This window comes from Spodoptera frugiperda, chromosome 18 (genome assembly GCF_023101765.2).
Source record: "Spodoptera frugiperda isolate SF20-4 chromosome 18, AGI-APGP_CSIRO_Sfru_2.0, whole genome shotgun sequence".
Lineage (NCBI taxonomy): Eukaryota > Metazoa > Arthropoda > Insecta > Lepidoptera > Noctuidae > Spodoptera > Spodoptera frugiperda.
The window spans coordinates 7,898,562-7,918,179 of NC_064229.1; the positions used below are offsets into that span (position 1 = coordinate 7,898,562).

Consider the following 19,618-nt stretch of genomic DNA (forward strand, 5'->3'; position numbering starts at 1 on the left):
CTAGCTTTGAAGGACGTTATATCTTTATCCATATTTTCATTAGTTGTCTTCAGCCGGTGCCTTCTTCTGTAATATGCAGATTGCTTCCAACCGGCCGATCTAGAAACTCCTGAGGCCAATGTTCAGAAGTGGACGTCTTGTGGCTGTTATAATGATGCTGACATTTTAGTTCAGCCCTGTTTTCTCGTCTGAATTTCGTCACTACTCGTAACATGTTCAGACCATGAGCTCCGGCTTTCGTCTCTGAAAGCATTTCAGTTTCTCTATTACCCTTTTCAAATTGATTGGTAGCAAAATATACTTAAAACAGAATGATAGCTACAGTAAACCATCTTCACATTTTATAACTGGTAGCTAAAACCTAACTCAATTTCACATATAACCTCTCACCGCATTAAGCAGGCGTAGCAGTATCAATTTATAAAGCACAGTATACGTGTATTAGTATATAATGTAATATATAAAATGGCGGCAAGTAAACGTTGCATAAAATTGGCCGCGAGCCATTCAAATAGTAAAGTACATGATTGATAACGCGGTAGAGGGAACGTCGCGTGCGCAGGAGGATGGTCGCGTTCGGTTTAATGTGGATGTGACTTTAAGATCAATATAAACCTCACCGAAAACCGACGTGAAACAACGCTTGCGTGGTGTTTCGTTGTGTGAGTGAGATTATCGGAGGCTCAATTCCCCCTTCCCAATCTTCCCAATCCCCGATTCTCTAATAACCCCTAAATTCTTAACCTCCAAAAGGCCGGCAACGCACTTATAACGTCCCTGGTGTTTCAAGTGTTCATGGCGTGTTCCATCAGGTGAAAAAAATTATAACTATTGGTTAAGGTTTTAAATATCGTGAGGAGAACTGTCTAATTATATTATTCAGCAGCTTGTATAGTTTTAAATAGTTTGTCTTTAAAAATCAGTAACTTAACTGTCTTACTGGGCAAGTTCGATCTCTCTCCGATCGAATATATTTTTTAAAACTGCCTCTATTTACCTCAGGTTTATTTTGTCTATTACTGTATATACCTACAATGAATTCACGCACGCACTCTTCATCACAATTAAATAATGCGTCTTTACTTCCCAATGATTAAGCACGTTACATTAAATGTTTAATCTAGTTCTCCAGCACATCCATACTACTCCCATCGTGCAGTCGCAAGCCGGTCCGGTCGCACATCGGTGCTCATCCAATTATCATATCTACTTTCTCTCGGGTACAGCCAGTGGATGGCAACTCAACTTGCCACATCCACGTTAAGACTATCGCTAGAATTCGTTTATGTAATAGCACATTACTTTGTAATTGAAAATTACTTGCGCATTTATGTTTAAAGGGAGTGCTACTTATACCTGATGTTATAGGTTTGTGTATTGGACTGACAGAGTTTCCTCCTTCAGTGATGTGACTGGAAGGTAATAAAAATAGTGTTTGGTATGTCTTTTGGTGGTGGTTGGATGCGTAGAGCTGAAGATCGAGCTCAGTGGCGTGCCATTGGAGAGGCCCATGTCCAGCAGTGGACGAGAACAGGCTGATGATGATGATGTCTTTCTGACAGATGCAAAACTTACAACATACATACAATTTCACGTACACATGACACCCAGACCCGGAATATCAATCTGGATCGTACAAAGTCACCGATACTTTTAAAAAGGAATTCGCTCATTTCTCGAAGATTTGAAGGTCGTATCGGTTCGGAAATATCGCCGACGACAGTTCATTCCACAGTTTTGCTGTGCGAGGCAGAAAGTAATCAGGGGAGGCCTATGTCAAGCAGTAAACATTTTGTGGCTGGTATGCTGAAGATTTTATGTATCGATGCACTATTTTACCGTACGTTACTTTACCTAATTAGTTAACTACTAGCTCCTCTACATTGTTGCTTCCTTCTAACAACAAAATTACAAAATATTATATAGGTAGTGTAAGAAACTCGTTAAAGGTATTACATATTCTCCTGAACTATTATGTACTCGATTCGTAATACTTGTTGTTGATTAATTACGATTTTTATACATTTAATCGATTGTTAACGTAATATTTGGCGCGTGTTGCGTCACATGCGCATGCGCACCTGTAGGTAACTTTGTGTAATTTGTCTTTTCACGGTTGTGCGCGGTGCTTTTGACATGATAATATATTTTTAATGTATATAAAGTTGTTGTGTGTACAATATTAAGTTGTTTTCATGGATAAAAGTAAAAAAAAATTAATTGTATCTGTTATTATTCTATTGTAACGGCCTTTTTTCCTCAAACATATATTTTCTGCTAACAAAATGATATGTGCCTATGTTTGTTTATTTTAATTGATTTGTTATGTGAACCAAACCAAAGGGAGAAAAACTAAACAAAACAATACTTTATCTTTACCTTTTACCTTTTCGCCACTTATAGTGAACTGTGATTGGTTACCTAGATAAGAAAACAAAACAATCGACTACCCACTTAGCCCGTAATTACGTTCAATTAATATGAAAGTACGAAAAACCGTAAATCCGTATCAAACATCAAACAGATTACTTACACAATGCAAACGTTGGCCTATCAGATGTTTAACATGATTAGCAGAAGAAATTTCTGACTTCCGCGTCTAAGGAATCTCAGGTCCATCAATAAACAGCCGTTTAGCACCGTCGCTTAAACATACTTAGCTTACGTTGTGTTATGGAAAAGTTGTACGTGAGAATGGGTATATAATATAATTTTTGGAGTGACTGTTATTTTTCATATAACATTAGAAAATTCACTGAAGTGCTGGACTTTTTATTAGAAAGCACTGCCGTTGTAGTGGCCTTGAGGTTTAAAAGTCCGCTTCTTGTTTCATGCATGCTGGTGCGGGTCCGAAACCTACCAACGGCAAATGGTCAAACCAATGTAACTTTTTCTGAGTTATAAATACTTTCTAAGATTCTTCAGACACCACTGACAAACGGTGAAGGAAAACATCGTGAGCAAACTTAGACTTAGAATTTCTAATTATGAGTTTAAAATCGCCAACCAGTATACAGCAAGCGTAGTTGTGCTCAAACCTTCTACGTGCGAGAAGAGGCTCAGGGGTCAGCAGTGGCTACCTATAGGCTGTTCATGTGACAGCTGCCTAAAGTATCAAATGTGATGAGACTCTGATTGTCACAGATATTTACCCGAATAAATCGGTTACCTTACCCCTACAAAGAAAGTAAATGTGTAACTTTTGCATACCGTATTCACAATATGATTTTTACCTTTATGAAAGTGATCATCTCATCAGTCACCCGTTATAGAGTTTGATACTCATCCCAAAGCGTATGCTAAGTATGTTTCCAATAATAAAATTCGTCGAATAGGCAAAGATTAAACAAATTACTAAATATAAACAGGTGATACGTTATATTATGTAAATTTTATGCCTATCGGTTGCCAAACCAAATTATTGTGAATGGAATCGGACATTATACATACTAAAATAACTTCGAAATGAGCATTCTTTACCTTGTTATAGGTAAGTTTATTTATTTCATATTTTTTACTCTTTGAGTTAAGTCGAGCTTACATTTAGCTTTGGTTTAATCCGGTATTTGTAAGAACCTGTTTAGAAGTTCAAATATGTTGACCTCATTTGTTTTTATTGACATAAAAATTTGACACAGTTATGTAGTTATGGCGATCACAATCTGTTGCTAGGTGATTGTAGCTATGTATTTCGATGTCTGTGTGGGACATTTTGGTACGGTAGTGATTTTTATATTGGGATACCTTGATAATATGTATATTAGAAGCTAGGTAGATAATGGTAGCTGTTACCTAAGTTCACCTGCTTTTACCAGTTTTAGTTTCATTTTTAAATGGATAAACGATTGTAGGTAATAAACATGTAGCCTAAATAAAAAATGCTTGCTTTTATTTTAGCAACCCTTAAAACATTCACACTATAGCGTTTTCAACTTGATCCGGAGCTGCGGACTACCTAATGGTTTTACCGGGGTTTCAGCTCGAAAAGCAGGAGTAGGAACGAGATGGTTTTTAGTTTATAAGAGTCTGACACTTCCTCTCGCCTCGCCCAAGGCGAGACAAGTCATTGGATGATTTTCCCCCTCGTCCCCAAAAGAAAAGCGGTTTCAAATCCGCATGAAGTTTGTTGGTGATATAAAAATTAAACACCAAGATTTAACACTACAAGCTTAGTCTAAAACTAAGAACTAATCCCGACCTAGTTTTAAACGGCTAGAAGAAGGAAAAATAGGCAGAAACAGTGAGAATTTTTTTCTGAACCATCTTATTTCACCTGATCTTTGGTAAAGGGTCTAGCTAGAGTAATAAATTCCAAAGTTGTTGATACAATAACTTAAGGTATGGCTGTGAGTTCGTTACATTTCGTGAGCTCGTATCGTTGTGAACTAATTGTAACTAATTACTTGTGCGTTGACCCTACTTTAATTATGGGAAGATGCAAGAGCAATATTGCTTAATCTGTGTACTTAGGCAAATGTTTTGGGAATGTTAGCTAAATGAGAGCGGTTTGGGAGTAAGTGGAGTTCGATCCTTGGTTAAAGGAAATTAAGTTTCGATACTTATGCATATTTATCTTTAGATTTTTGTAATCATTTTTGAAGGTATTTCATTCGATCAATTCTAACAGGTGAGTTTATAAGAAAACCGCAGTAATTCAACCAGACACTAGTACTGTAGAAATCTATAGAGTTGATTGTTTCTTCTCCTCTAACAATAATCTTCTGATTTCTTTTCGTTGCGGGATCCAAGACAGTCATTCCATGTTACAGGAGTTGCAGCGGAATGGGAGACAGGCAGGCTCGTCAAAAAAAAAGAGTTCTAATTAGAAACTTAATTAAACAATCCAGAAATTACGGATTGAGATTCCTTATAAATTTTTGGTTCTTTTCACTTACATTCTACTTCATAGATTTAACAAGTTAAGAATAAGTTACCTACATCCAATGTTCTATTTGTTTAGGATGCACAGTCCAGGAGGATGCCTCCCAATTCCCACACGTACCCTTATAACAATTTGTCGACCCTGTATCAAATATCAATTTCACAATTAAAAAAAAAACCATTCACTTTACAATAAGTGTCACACTTGTGCATACATACAATTTTGAAACACCATAACTTTTATGAATTTTATATTACATTGCTGTTTATGTATGGAAATAGTAAAGTAACGTTAGACTAAAACCAGCAATGTATATCAAATAGCTTCAAGCTAAGTACAGGATGTTACGGAAAGTGTAAGGGGATCAAAAAAGGATATCCGCGGATGCGAATATTTGTACAATTGTTGGATACCTGCGGATGTGGCAGCGGATATAAAGATCGGAAGTAGACGGTGGATATTGACTCAGATTTTACTTTTCCAAAAAGTTTCAGATTACTTGAAATGATAGGAGGTGTGAGAATGTGAAATATTTTTGAATTGTAACAAAGATGGTAGAGATCTGGCTTTTTGTTTTGAAAAAAAGAAAAAGTATCTAAGATAAGATAGGTTCCTATGATAACGGTGATGAATCTTTATATTATTACAAACTAGCTTCTGCCCGTTGCTTCACTTGCGTTCCCGTAGGATAGAAATTAGCCTTTGTGTTATTCCAGACCATAATATATCCCTGTTCGAAATTTCATCCCGATCCTTTCAGCCGTTTTGACATGATGGAGTAATAAACATACATACAACAACATACAACCCTACAAACTTTCATATTTATTATACGCAGTATTTCAAAGTTTTGTTATATGTTTAAGTAATATATACTTAGAAGTTTAAAAATTACCTTTGAAGACTATTTTTTTGTCCAACACACCAAAGATGACACCATTAATAGATGATTTTGAAAAACATATATTTCCAAAAATAAATTAACAACTTTTTTTCAAACAATACTTTTCAGCTGACTCACTTTTTCAACTTTCTGAAGGGTTAAATCTACTCTACAATAAAGGTACCTCTACCATATGCTCTATTTAAAAATAGAGACATAATAAAAAACATTCTTTAATGAACATAATTCCCGTACAAAAGGGTTACTTAAAATACTTCGGATCGCGGCCGTATTCTGGTGAACGAGTTAGTATCGATACCTACTATTGGAATGATTTATCCTGCGAAATAAGTTGTTATGTACAATTATTGAATCACGTAAGGTTTTTTGCCTAAACATTACAATAGGCAGATGCCGTTATATAAACGATAAACGTTTGATATTGTTTTTATACTTTATCTTATTTATGTTGCTGTAAAATCTTTTATAAAACTTCTCGGTTCAATCGGATCTCGGTCAAGACCAATCGAGAACAAATGTATTAAAAATCAACATTCGTATTATGCTTTCATTAACTTTTGAAAAGAAGTAAGTACCTATGACGTCACTACCTACTACAAAAAAAGCCAACAGACAAATTAAAACATTCTCCACGTTGACTATACCCCCTTCCTAACAAACTTCCTAGTTTTGGACAGCCTTCATAAATAAAACAAAACAATATCGTTTAAACATCACTTAAATATAGGGAATAGTGACGAAAATAGCACGAGACACACTGAAGCTATTCATCATATCAACTACTTACGAAATGAGAGCCTTATTCTGAACGGCGATTGAAAAACTAATAAAATAATTAAATGTAAGTATTGTAATGTATGTAAGTGTTAGAGTTGGAGAAGATGTTTGTTTATAAATGACAAATTTTAGGCCAATTATGTACATAACAAGGCAGACTCATATAACTAGTATTGCCAAAAATATTATATGTAGTATTTCGAAGTTTTACTATAATATGTTAGATACTATATAATAAGATGTTTTAAAAAAATCCGTAGAAGAGCATTTTTTTTCTAACTCACCAAAGATGACACCATTAATAGAAGATTTTAAAAAACATATATTTCCAAAAATAAATTTACAACTTTTTTTAAACAATACTTTTCTTTCAGCTGACTCACTTTTTCAACTTCCTGAAGGGTTAAATCTACTCTACAATAAAGGTACCTCTACCATATGCTCTATTTAAAAATAGAGACATAATAAAAACATTCTTTAATGAACATAATTCCTTTACAAAAGGGTTACTTAAAATACTTCGGATCGCGGCCGTATTCTGGTGGTCGGGTTAGTATCGATTTTATTGGAATTATTTATCCTACGAAATAATTTATTCTATACAATTATTGAATCACGTAAGGTTTTTTGCCTAAACATTACAATAGGCAGATGCCTATCAGTAGCCACTGCTGACCAAAGCCTCTTCTCACACGGATAAGACTTAAACATTAATAAGTTTACAACGTTTATATTATATTATCTATCAAAAACTGTTAACTGTCGAGTGAGTGATCATATTATTTGAACGTATTGATTTTAATAAAAAAAATTAAATACATAAGTACGTATTACTGGCATTTTGGATAATATTTTTGGCAATACTAGTTATATGAGTCTGCCTTGTTATGTACATAATTGGCCTAAAATTTGTCATTTATAAACAAACATCTTCTCCAACTCTAACACTTACATACATTACAATACTTACATTTAATTATTTTATTAGTTTTTCAATCGCCGTTCAGAATAAGTCTCTAATTTCGTAAGTAGTTGATATGATGAATAGCTTCAGTGTGTCTCGGGCTATTTTTGTCACTATTCCCTATATTTAAGTGATGTTTAAACGATATTGTTTTGTTTTATTTATTAAGGCTGTCCAAAACTAGGAAGTTGGTTAGGAAGGGGTTTAGTTAACGTGGAGAATATTTTAATTTGTGTGTTGGCTTTTTTGTAGTAGGTAATGACGTCATAGATACTTACTTCTTTTCAAAAGTTAATGAAAGCATAATACGAATGTTGATTTTTAATACATTTGTTCTCGATTGGTCTTGACCGAGATCCGATTGAACCGAGAAGTTTTATAAAAGATTTTACAGCAACATAAATAAGATAAAGTATAAGAACAACATTAAACTTTTATCTTAAAGGCTTTCTTTACCTATCTAATGTTAATACTGTTGCAACTTTAAGTTATTAAGGTAACTAAACATATTTGCTCCCAAAGGATGGAACACACCATAAGGTAAACAGCAACATCCTCAAGATTTAAATAATTACAACACCAACAACATATGATCGTCTAAAATTTCTGCTCGCTCATCCACTCACAATCTTCCCAGAGAACAAATCTGTCGGCGCCTGCGCAGATGTTCCACTTTTTACAATAAAACGGAAGCGGAAAGACACACGCTCTGTCTCCCTCTAACATATCTCTATCTCCTTCTACATCTTCCTATATTTTTTGAGGTATTATATTATATCGTTTTTGGTTTTTCTGGCACAGATTGCTTACAACACCGACCACCTGTTTTGCTTTTAAAAAACAACTGACTATCACATGTTGCTAAAGAAGTTGAATCCGGATCCCTTTTTTCGGGTAAGAACAGATTGGTTTATGTGCTTTGTTGAAATCTGACAGGTATGTTTTTCTAGAGGCTGGGCTGCTGCAGAAATGTAGCCTGAGAATGAATCTACCATATTAAGACTAAAATTAAAAACCTTTAACACCCACTGTTTATTATAAAGGTTTACATAAGTTTTATTATATAGCTTGCTTGCTTAAATTTGACCAAACCCAAATGAACAAATGATGTTGGTTTGGGTCAAATTTAGTATTATTTTTATATGTATTACTTGTTTATGAAAATACAGTCGACTCTTGTTAATTCAAACCTTGGATAATAATTCGAACATCTCTATAATTCGAAGTTTTCATGAGGTCCCTAGAAAATCTCTTTATAATATTTCAAACTAAATTAATACATTTTTATGCACTTAGTAATTTGAACGAAACCATTGCTACGTTAATTCGAACTTATCGGCATCAAATTTTTGGCAGTTAGAAGTTGCAGAGAGAAAGAACTCAAACCCTGCTGAACGTCGGTCAGTACCGAAATTTTGAAAAAAATTAATTTTCTACCATTTGATAGTTCAAACATTCAGTAATTCGAAATACATATTTGAAGAGTTCCTCCAGTTTTAAGGATTAACAAGAGTCGACTATTCACTCACCTAGTAATATATTGGCACATCTGCAATATTACTAGGTGAGCGAATGTAGATTTCTTGAACAATGTCGCTGAAGCTCTTGAACTTTGAAAATCCTTCTATCCAACCGACATTCTACAATATCCCCAAAAGACACAGACTACTGTTAATCCCAAAAAAATCCCAGTATCTGTGCTATGCGGAAGGACTCGAAGCAAAACTTACTTCTATTTGCTTCCCACGATTATCAAGACATAAGAAAAAGTATATCACCTGTCTGCCAGTCTGTACAGGATGTTTGGTACAAGCGGTAAATTATTGTGCACAATTTTAACCCTTATGTTCTATGATGTAGGAGAGATTTTGCTGTGAGATGCTGGTGTAGTCTGTATAGATTTTATTGGTCAATTAATGTGATAAAACAACGATGGGTACTGGTATGATTTGATGAATTAATTGTTTTTTTTTTAATGTTATGTAGGTATATAAAGATAACATTTTAGTACTCAGCACATACAGAGAAAATATAAACGGCAATGTAGAACAAATGTTAAAAGTATTTGCATTCACACGAACTTTTCCAAATTAATATTTTTAAAACTACATAATTAATTATGTACTTAAACAGATATTTAAAAGTCTACTGTTTATTTATAATTAAAAGAAAATAGAGTCTGACCTCAATGGCGCCATTATGCACGCTGTCTGGTCACAGATTCAATTCCCGTGTCGAGACAAATATTTGTGTAACCTATCGATCTATTTGGTGAGCGGTGTTTGTATGTGTAATGGAATCTCTTAAAAAATATGTATGGAATGTAGTTTAAGTTAGTATTGTACTGATTTGTAAGATTTTCATAATTAACGTGCTTTTCCACCAGATATGTGTTATGTAGCTGTGCTGCGAGGATGTAATAGATAAGCTGTGAAAATATGTGACCGTTTCCACTGATACTCAGCTATGTAGCTGTGCGAGTAAGATGTGCTATGAAAATGTGCCGCCGCAAAGTATGCGAGTACTCGAGTATGCGATGTATCGATAGTAGGGAAACCATCCATAATACTTATCTTTCTATATAAAAAAACATATCTTAGCAATATCCGCTACTTCTCTGGTGCTGCGGGTGTCCATGCGGCTGATCGCTTACCATCAGGTGATCCTGCTCGTTTGCCTCATATTCCATAAAAAACACCGCAAACTACTGTCTCACAAAAGAAAAATTATGACGACACAAAAATTCAAACCTTTACTTCAACTTTAGCTAATTCATAATCCTGCCGTCGTATCACGACGGCTCACAATCTCGTGAGAGCGAGCAGAGTAAACAGCGATCAGTGTGTTGTCTCACCGTATCAGAGTGATAGATCACCCGAGTCAATGACCTTTAGATTGATCGCCTAACCGAGGGTGAACCTTGATTTTTGGTCATAAATGTCATAATCGTTTATAGGTGAGTTCTTGTTCCCAGGAGAGGTAAACAGAGGTGGATGGTTAGTAGAAGGAATTTTGGATAGATATGGACAAGAGTGCAAACTACTAGACGGGACACCAGAGCGTTCTTGCATATGATGCCGCCACCGCGCCGTCACCGGGCTGTCACCGCACCGTCTCCATGCTGGTCCCTCTCTTCGACTTTTCTTCATTCTATAATCGGCTGCGTATGAATGTGATAATGGTAAAAAGTTACGGACGTGCAAATTCGTACATGGACGGTAATGGACTTACCAAAGAAAATGCACGCCGCTGCGGCACGGCGGCGGCATCATATGCAAGAACGCTCGGTATGTATACAGTGTAACAGTGCGGCACGGCGGCGGCGCGTATGTACACGAGGCGACGGTGCAGCGGTGGCACAGCGGCGGCACGGTTGCGGCATCATGTGTAGAAACGCTGATGGTAAGTGCGCGGCCCATGGACATCAGAGAAGTATGTAGATACATAACATCTATGCCATATATCGCATCTATGCTATAACATGCCTATAATTATATCGACAAAGATTACAGACTATGTCTAACATCCAGTGACAGGAAAATTAATTAAAGAACCTCCTTACATTTTAACTTAACATTTCAAAGCTTAACACATACCTACATTCATACTTTAATCCCTGTAGAAGTAAAAAGCGGCACACGTTTCAAACTAATACTGTTAATTACCAAAATTAATACCATGTGATATCTCGTGCCTAAAATAAACGTGGCACTGGCAACCCTTTCGTGTATAAATCATATTTAAAAGGGAGTAAGATTATTATGATTTATTTGTTTTTAAACAAATCAAACGTAAAGGAGGTATTATTAGGTTTTTGGGGGCAGATGACGTGGTGGAAGGTGAAGTAATATAACCATGTGTTTTACTCACCGAAGGGGTGTACAGATATGTATATAGTTGTCGTTTGTGTCTTAATTTCGACCTTTCATCAGCTTTATAATGATCTGGAAGTCATTAGGGAATGCCTTTGTTCAGCAGTGAACGTCTTGTAGCTGATGTGTTGGTGATACATTCTCAATTAGAGTACCTAGGTTGTTAGGATTGATTTTCTGACTAAAGTTAATTAAAGCATCCACAAACTAAATAAAAAAAGATATACTTTTTTCCCAACAAACCCGCCACAACCTTCCATATTCCTGTAAATACAACCATGAAAACTCTCGAACAGTGAAGTCTGGCACGTCACACGGACATGAATAACTGTCTGCGATTCCGCGACGAAATAAACCAGAAGAAGTAATTAGAGGGAAAAGGATAGTTTCCACTTATCCCAGTGAAATTTAACGCAGGAGACAGAATGACTGAAGCCTAAAAGCGCAAAAAGAGATTGCACAAATGAGGGAAGCCCAGTCATCACGGAAATTTAAATTAAGAGTAAATGGGTCCTATGTGTAAGCTGTTATATTTGCTCCCACTAAATAATATCTCTCACACTTTCGAAGACAAACCGATTCACAACTTTCAACATTAAATATAAGTCAAGTTACATCCAATAACACCATGTTAACGTTCCCCTACCATGCATAGCACCTGTTCGCAAAATTAAATCAGATTTTATGGGAACCGATGGTCCGATGGTGGTTGAAAATGGACATATATGGACTGGGTTATATTTATATTCTTTTTGTATAGTTTATTTTTTAATATGTTTCTTTAGGGTTTGGTTATGTTAACTATAGGTGGTCTGGAGCTGCGGACTACCTAGCGGGTTTACCGGAGCTCCGGCTCGAAAAGCAGGAGTAGGAACGGGGTGGTTTTTAGTCAGTAAGAGTCTGGCACTCCCTCTCGCCTCGCCCAGGGCGGGAGAAGGCATTGGATGATTTTCCCCCTCAAAAAAAGGTATAATTGGTTACCAATAGAATGATTTGTATCTATCCTATCCACTAATTAGCTAGCTAATTATATTACATATTTGCAATCACACAATATTTATTTCTACGTTTATCGCCGTAAGTTTCGAAATCAAAATCCCACCAATAATTTGCTCCAATTAGCTCCAAATTGAAATTTTCGTGCTGAACAGTCGTGCCTACATTTAAAGAATCACATACATCACCCAACTTAGTTGGTTACTCGTCAATCAAATAGTTAGCTATCGTCATCCGACTAATTGTATGCAAGTGGTGCTGTCAGATTTTCCTACAATCTCTCCCGTTTGTCGGGTAGATTGGCAGGTGTATGGGTCGCTTTACACAGATTTATTATCGCAGTACTTCAGTCGTTACATAGTTAGCTTTTGGAATTAAAATTGATGGGTTCGCTACTTATACCGTACATACAATGTAGTGATACGGGTAATTTGAAACAAAATGGGTTTAAGTATATTTGATAATAAATTTTAATTTTATGGGGAGAAAATCATCGAATGACCACTGACCACACACTACCTTGGGCGAGACGAGATGGAGTGTCGAACTAAATGTTTGGCTGATGGAGGCTAATAAAAAAAATAGGTATGTACTACAGTCACACGAAATCACATCTTTCCTTATCTACTTATTCGGAAGATGAACAACTATCATTACATCTAAATACATATTTAAAAATAACACCAAACTTAACCCTATCTCAGCCTATGTAAAATTATTTTAAGAACTCTCGAAGAAAACGGTAATAAAATAACCCAAGTTAAGTTAAGGGGATGGTTTTTTGAAATAAGAACACAACGTCGCATCGTGTAGGTGAGGGATGCACCGCTGTTTCCGCCGCGAACGGGTTGCTTCACAGATTTCCGGTAAATATGGCACCTGGCCACAACTTAAGGACCCCAAAGTTTTTGTGGGGCATTAAAAACCCCTTCGAAATTTGAGGGAAGAATCTTTTACCCCTTTCTTCAATATCTGTTTTGTGTATAGTGAATTTTGTTTCACTGTCTGTCTGTACATTTTTGAGATGAAGAATTCATAAAGAATGTTAATGGAAATTCACTTTAAATTAAGTTTTATGAGACGATATGCATTTTCATCATTATTGAGAGAATCTATTATATCTTACATCTACATTTTTGTTTATATAACAACATTTAAAAAAATCTTAGCATTTTTACCCGTCCCATCGTGTAGATGCTGCGTTTGACCACCAATCCGCTAACTGCCAGAGCGGCGAAGCGAAGATGTGACCGAAGATGTAACACACAGACTTAGAAAGTACCTATTCACTCTGACCTTGAAAAGACCCAGGTTGTATTTCTCAGGAAAAATATAACGAAGTATAACAAGCAAACCCGTCAACAAACACTAGTCCACACACCCCTTTCAACAAAACCCAGACAGTTCCATTCCAAATTTAAAACAGTTCTATTTTTAAATATCGCAACACTTCGATGCGATCTTAGAATTAGAAATAAGGTTACGAATGTTTGTTACCTTTTTAGTTAGTTAGTTAATTTTTTCTTTATTTCTGCATATGGCGGATTGGTTATTTTCGGGTTGGCATGTGCTACCACTGTTCGCGACAGGCGGTGATGTCACACGGTTATTTCTGGTTATTTTGAGCGTTAAAGGGTTATTGGTTATGTTTTTGCTAATGCAATGTGTTCATGATTAAGGTTTTCGTGAAATATTTTGTGTGTCATCGTCGGTGTTGGTGTTATTAATGAGAGAAGCTTGTAAGTTGTAGTGTTGGTATGTAATGTGCATTGATTTATGAACGGCTTTGTAATTTATAATTAAAACTGGGTCATTGTATATTTTTATAATTTTTTGAGAGTGTGTTGGTAAAACTGCCTCGTTGGTTGAGTGGTTACAAGTGCGACTGTCGGGCAAGAGGAACCTGGTTCGATTCCCGAGTCGAGCAAAGTATTGCTGGGTTTTTTTCGGTTTATCGAAAATTTCTCAGTTTTTAGTTGTGTGAGTGAGGTTACCGGAGGCCCAATTGTCCCTCTTCCCAATCATCCCAATCGAGGGCGATGATTACTTACCATCAGATGATCCGTCTGCTTGTTAACCAGCCTATACCATAAAAAATGTTCTCAGTAAATTGCAAAATACTAACACTGGCCAGTTACAAACAAAATTTAAATTTAGAATACGTACCTACCATAAATAACGCTTCCAATTATGAATCACGATGACTTAGCTCTACTGTCTATACCTAATCGAAAAATGAATTTAGTTTTTTCATTAAAATAATTTCAGAGAAATCTTTTTGCCGTCAACGTTTGTTTCGATAAAAGAAACGTAGATGTATTGCATTTAAATGGTATTTTTGGGGTTCCGCGCCAAATGGGTAAAGCCTTCTTACTGAGACTCTTCTGTTCGTCAGTATCTAGGTTATATGTTACATATTGTATCTTATAAAACCACCCCTAAACCATATCTTAAGTTACTTATCCTGATATAGCATCTAAACTCATTTTTTCTTAAACTGACTTTAAGTGTCACTGAAACCGACGTGAAACAACGCTACTGAAAGAACCTTTCTTAATAAATGAACTATTCCACTCAAAAAGAGTTATTCATATCGGATCAATAGTTCCGGAGATAAGCGCAATCAAAACAAACAAACTCTTCAGCTTTATATACCTATTAATGTAGATACAGATTCAACAAAAATAATGAAGTTCATTGACATTAAATTCAATACCTACATTTTTAGCATTTTTAAGCATACTAATATACAGAACACTTCATACCCAAAACCGATTCACGCTTGACAAAGTTTTTTAAAAGTTAAAGAATCGTGTTTATAGCTAATTTGACTGAGACAGATGCGGTTGTCTATCTAATGGACCTCCGGTGAAAGTAACGTTGTATTTTGCACTCCGACCTGACCCAGTCTTAACGCCGTATTCTGAATTAAAATTTTGTATTCGTATTTTTTAAGGCATATAGTTTTGATGGCAGTATAGAAAACTTTTGTCATCCTCCCAACTTTTCTTGAGTTGCAGACTGCCTAGCGGGTTACAGGGTAAAATTTTGTATTCGTATTTTTTTTAAAGGCTTTGATGGCAGTATAGAAAACTTTTGTCGTCGCCCTAACTCTTCTGGAGATGCTAACTGCCTAGCGGATTACTAGGGCTCTGGCTCGAAAAGCGGGAGTAGGAACGTTGTGGTTTTAGTCAGTAAGAGTCTGACACTCCCTCTCGCTTCGCCCATTGCAGGAGAAGTAATTGGATGATTGTGCCATCAAAAAAAAAAAAAAAAAATCACCCCTACTCTTCTTGTGGTTGTCCTAAGAGACTATGGAACTACATATTCGATATAGACCATACAGCAGCTTTGATAATCCTGATACATTGTTCTGTTAATTTCTGAATGTTTGTGATCCTTGTGTTTTTTTAAGGTGTACAATAAAGATTTTTCTAAACTTCTAATCCTTCTGAACTGCGATCTCCAACCCGCCTGCCAAGCGTGGAGATTATGACAAACTATACAAAAGAGGTTTGTATAGGAGACACTTAGTCCAAGAGTGGACTTTTATGGGATAATCTCTGTTGATAAAAATGATATTTTTATGATACTGTGATTTTTAATTCTAATGGCTTAGTATTTCAACTCCGTTTGCAAGTGCGATGGTGGTGTAATGGTCAGCATAGTTGCCTTCCAAGCAGTTGATCCGGGTTCGATTCCCGGCCATCGCACACTTTTTGTTAGTGTTTTAAATATAAATTGTTTTTATTATTTATTCACATTCTTAAATTTAAATTTTAAATTTATTCTTAAATACTCTTTCATATTCTTATTTAAATTATCTGATAACAAGAAGAATAATAAGAATTTATCTGATAATTATTAGACAATGTTTTTTTGATGTTTGTTAGCAAATTTAATTAAGTTCAATTGAGCATCTACTTGAAAACATTGCTTCTATATAGATATCAGAATAAGGATATAGATCTCACAAAATTATTTGCTTATTTTCACGCGGATGTAACTGCATTTTATGCACATTAAACATTAGTTATAAAACATCTAACACTTTACGAAATCAATCAACTCACAAAAAACTGACTCATCCATTAGAATAATTTAAGTCTTATTATTTCAGTACCTAGGTAGGTACTACTTACTTAATGTTATATAAACACTAGCTTCTGTCAGCGGTTTCGTTCGCGTCTTCAGGATAAAAAGTTTGACCCGGAGCTGCGGACTGCCTAGCGGGTTACCGGGGCTCTGGCTTGAAAAGCAGGAGTAGGAACGGGGTGGTTTTTAGTCAGTAAGAGCCTGATACTCTCACACGCCTCGCCCAAGGCGGAAGTCATTGGATGATTTTTCCCCTTTAAAAAAAGGATGTAAAGTGGCATATGTGGTATTCGAAATTTTATACATATCTGTTTAGCAGTTTTTTTCAGACCTATAGGTAGAAGACAGATCGAAAGGTTCAAGGATAAGGAAAGACCCACTTTTAGGAAGTGCCATAACAGGCGTTGCACCAAGGGAGCTCCGGCGTGGGTCTACTGAGACGACCCGGTGCCTCCTTTAGGTGTAGATGGTAGCCACAGGGGAGGTTTTAGTAAGGTAAAAATCCCACACTCCCTAGTTTTTTCCCCAAAAAGCTAGGCGCCTTTTGAGTGCAGTGCAAAAGTGATAAAAAAATTCGTAACAAACAAACAAAATATACCTACATACATCAAATCTTTACAATTTAACAACCGATATTAACAATAATTGAAACAACACTCATAAATAAAATCGAACCCAAACCCAAATCAATTTCTGTTAAAGTGTCTGTTAGTACACTTTTCACCTCATATCAATAAATAAAAGTGCGGACATTCAATCATTTTTATATAGTGAAACTCAATAAACATACATACCTACATATTTTATGTGTTTGCATTAGATATAGCCATTTAAATACATTTAGTTTCGCTTGTTACATTTCTATGCTCTTAATTTGGAAAACTGCTTTATAACCGACTTCGAAGAAGGAAGAGGCTTTTGGCCTAGTGGTGATGATTGGAGCAAGGGATGATCACCAACAGCCCGAAGTTATACGCTGCTGAACAATGGGACTCTTATACCTAAGAGTATCTGGATCCTCTTAATCTTACCTAGCAGGCTACCGGGCCTCCGGATGGAAAAGTAGGAGTAGGAATGGAGTGGTTTTTATTCAGTAAGAGTCTGACACTCTTTCTCGTCTCGCCCAAGGTGCCAGAAGTAATTGGATGACTTACCCCCTACATAAGTGGGTTCGAGCTAGATCGTAGTTTAAAAAGTTCAGATTTATCAAAAAGCGTTGCTGCCTGGTCTCATCCGTTTAAAAAGTTTAGTAATCAAATAGTAAAAAAAAACAAGAATACCAATTAACACAAACAAAAAACATCTTCCAATGAGATGCGTCCAAATTCCATCTCAGATGCGCAAGCGCCGATCGTAAGACGATGTACAGTTATTGCAGATTAATGCTCGCTCTCTGCCTGACCTCTTGCCCTTACGGCGTGAAGATACTACATCTGTCAATATTATTAAACGCGCATTTATTTTTACTATACGAATGATTAATGGATAAATTCTTTATTATAAAGTAGGGCCGATAACTTGAGAAATTCATCCACATTTACAATTACCAACTTTAATACTACAAAACTACAGTTCATTTTCCATTACCACCAATTTTCACTTACGACTTATTTACAAAATTTTGTCATAGGAAATAAAACTTTCTTTTCACCACAATAAGATGGAATTTTGTCTGCATATGATACAGAATGTTTGTTTTCCACTCATTTGGATTGGCTGTATAAGGTTTTTTATTTGATATGATGGCAATTGGTTAGTAAGTGAGAGGTACTGTGTTTGTTTTGATAAGTTAAACACGACTCCTAATAAATAGATGTGTGAAGATCGTTTTGTTTTATTAATGCTGTGTCCGTACCAAACCTATTGGTACTTGATTAATACTTTTGTCGGGTAAATGGTTGAAATTTCGTAATAATTAATATGGGCAAAGAAATTTGGGATAGGCATTTCTATGGTGTGATTATACCATATAATTGATGTACTGTTTTTATTAATTAGGGACTTTTTTGTTTATTTTATTAAGGAGGGACAATCATCCAATGACTTCTCCCACTTTGGGCGAGGGCGAGATTGAGTGAAAGGCAGGAGTCGGGACAGGGTGAATTTTAGTCAGTAAGAGACTGGACACTTTCAACTCTCTCATTGGATGATTATATTATTCCCCTAAAAAAAAACTTAGTTTGAATTTTGAATATCTAATTTCGCAACTAGCTACTTAATAGGTTGTTAACTTCTCATGCATACAGCATACAACTCTTAAAACATGATCTTAATCCATCACAGATAGAAATCTCCAAAAGAGTTTTGTCAAGGACAAATCTCAAATGATTTAAAAGAAATTGACACCAGCACCGCCCAAGTGGAACGATTACCACAGATTCATCATAGTTACCATTGTCCCATTGAATGAACAGATCTAATAACTTGATATCAAAGGTACCGGATACTCCTTTTTCATTCACCAGTTCATTCACAAATCATGGACTACCGACCAACTTTAATAGACCTGCCTCCTTCTACACCTTTTACTTTCTAAAGGGTCTAGATAATTTGGTTAAGAAATGGGCGTGGATTTTTTAGATGTATTAGGATGTAGGTACTTCCGATTCGTCCTTTTGATTTCAAAAATGGTCCTTTGAAATGCACATGTGCTTTGAACACGTGCGGAGCGCACGATTGTGTGTGTTTTTTTTTCTAAGTTTTGATTATGGTGATTTTTATTAATGTCGGTGTTAGAGGTGAGAGTGACGTGGTTGCTTTGAGGTGAAATTATCTGCATGGTAGAAAGGAAACGTTAAAAAATAGGGATATGAAGTAGCAGTACATTACATGAGTAATCTGGATTTGAACTTTTAAAAAAAAAAACGTTGTCGCACATTAGGTTCCCAGACCCGAAAAAACAATTTGTGGATCACACTAAGAGTTGGTCCGTGCGGGAAGCGGACACGCTCTACGTTGTCAGCAGCCAGTTGCCCAGCCACCGCGCCAACCGTGCAGTCATATCTCAAAACTCTAAAATTTAATATAAGATGTGATAAAGAGAATAGAAAAATATGTTGAATCTGCATCTAATAGTTACTGACACAAAAGAATTACACGGCAAGACATTCTAAAATGATAAACTCAAC

General features: G+C 35.9%; 1 non-coding gene across 1 annotated transcript; it reads left to right on the forward strand.

The window, feature by feature from the left end:
• The first annotated feature begins 16,036 nt into the window (after nucleotides 1–16,036).
• On the forward strand, nucleotides 16,037–16,108 carry Trnag-ucc (transfer RNA glycine (anticodon UCC)). Its single transcript has one exon. It is a non-coding gene; the product is annotated as a tRNA-Gly (tRNA).
• Nucleotides 16,109–19,618: the final 3,510 nt, after the last annotated feature.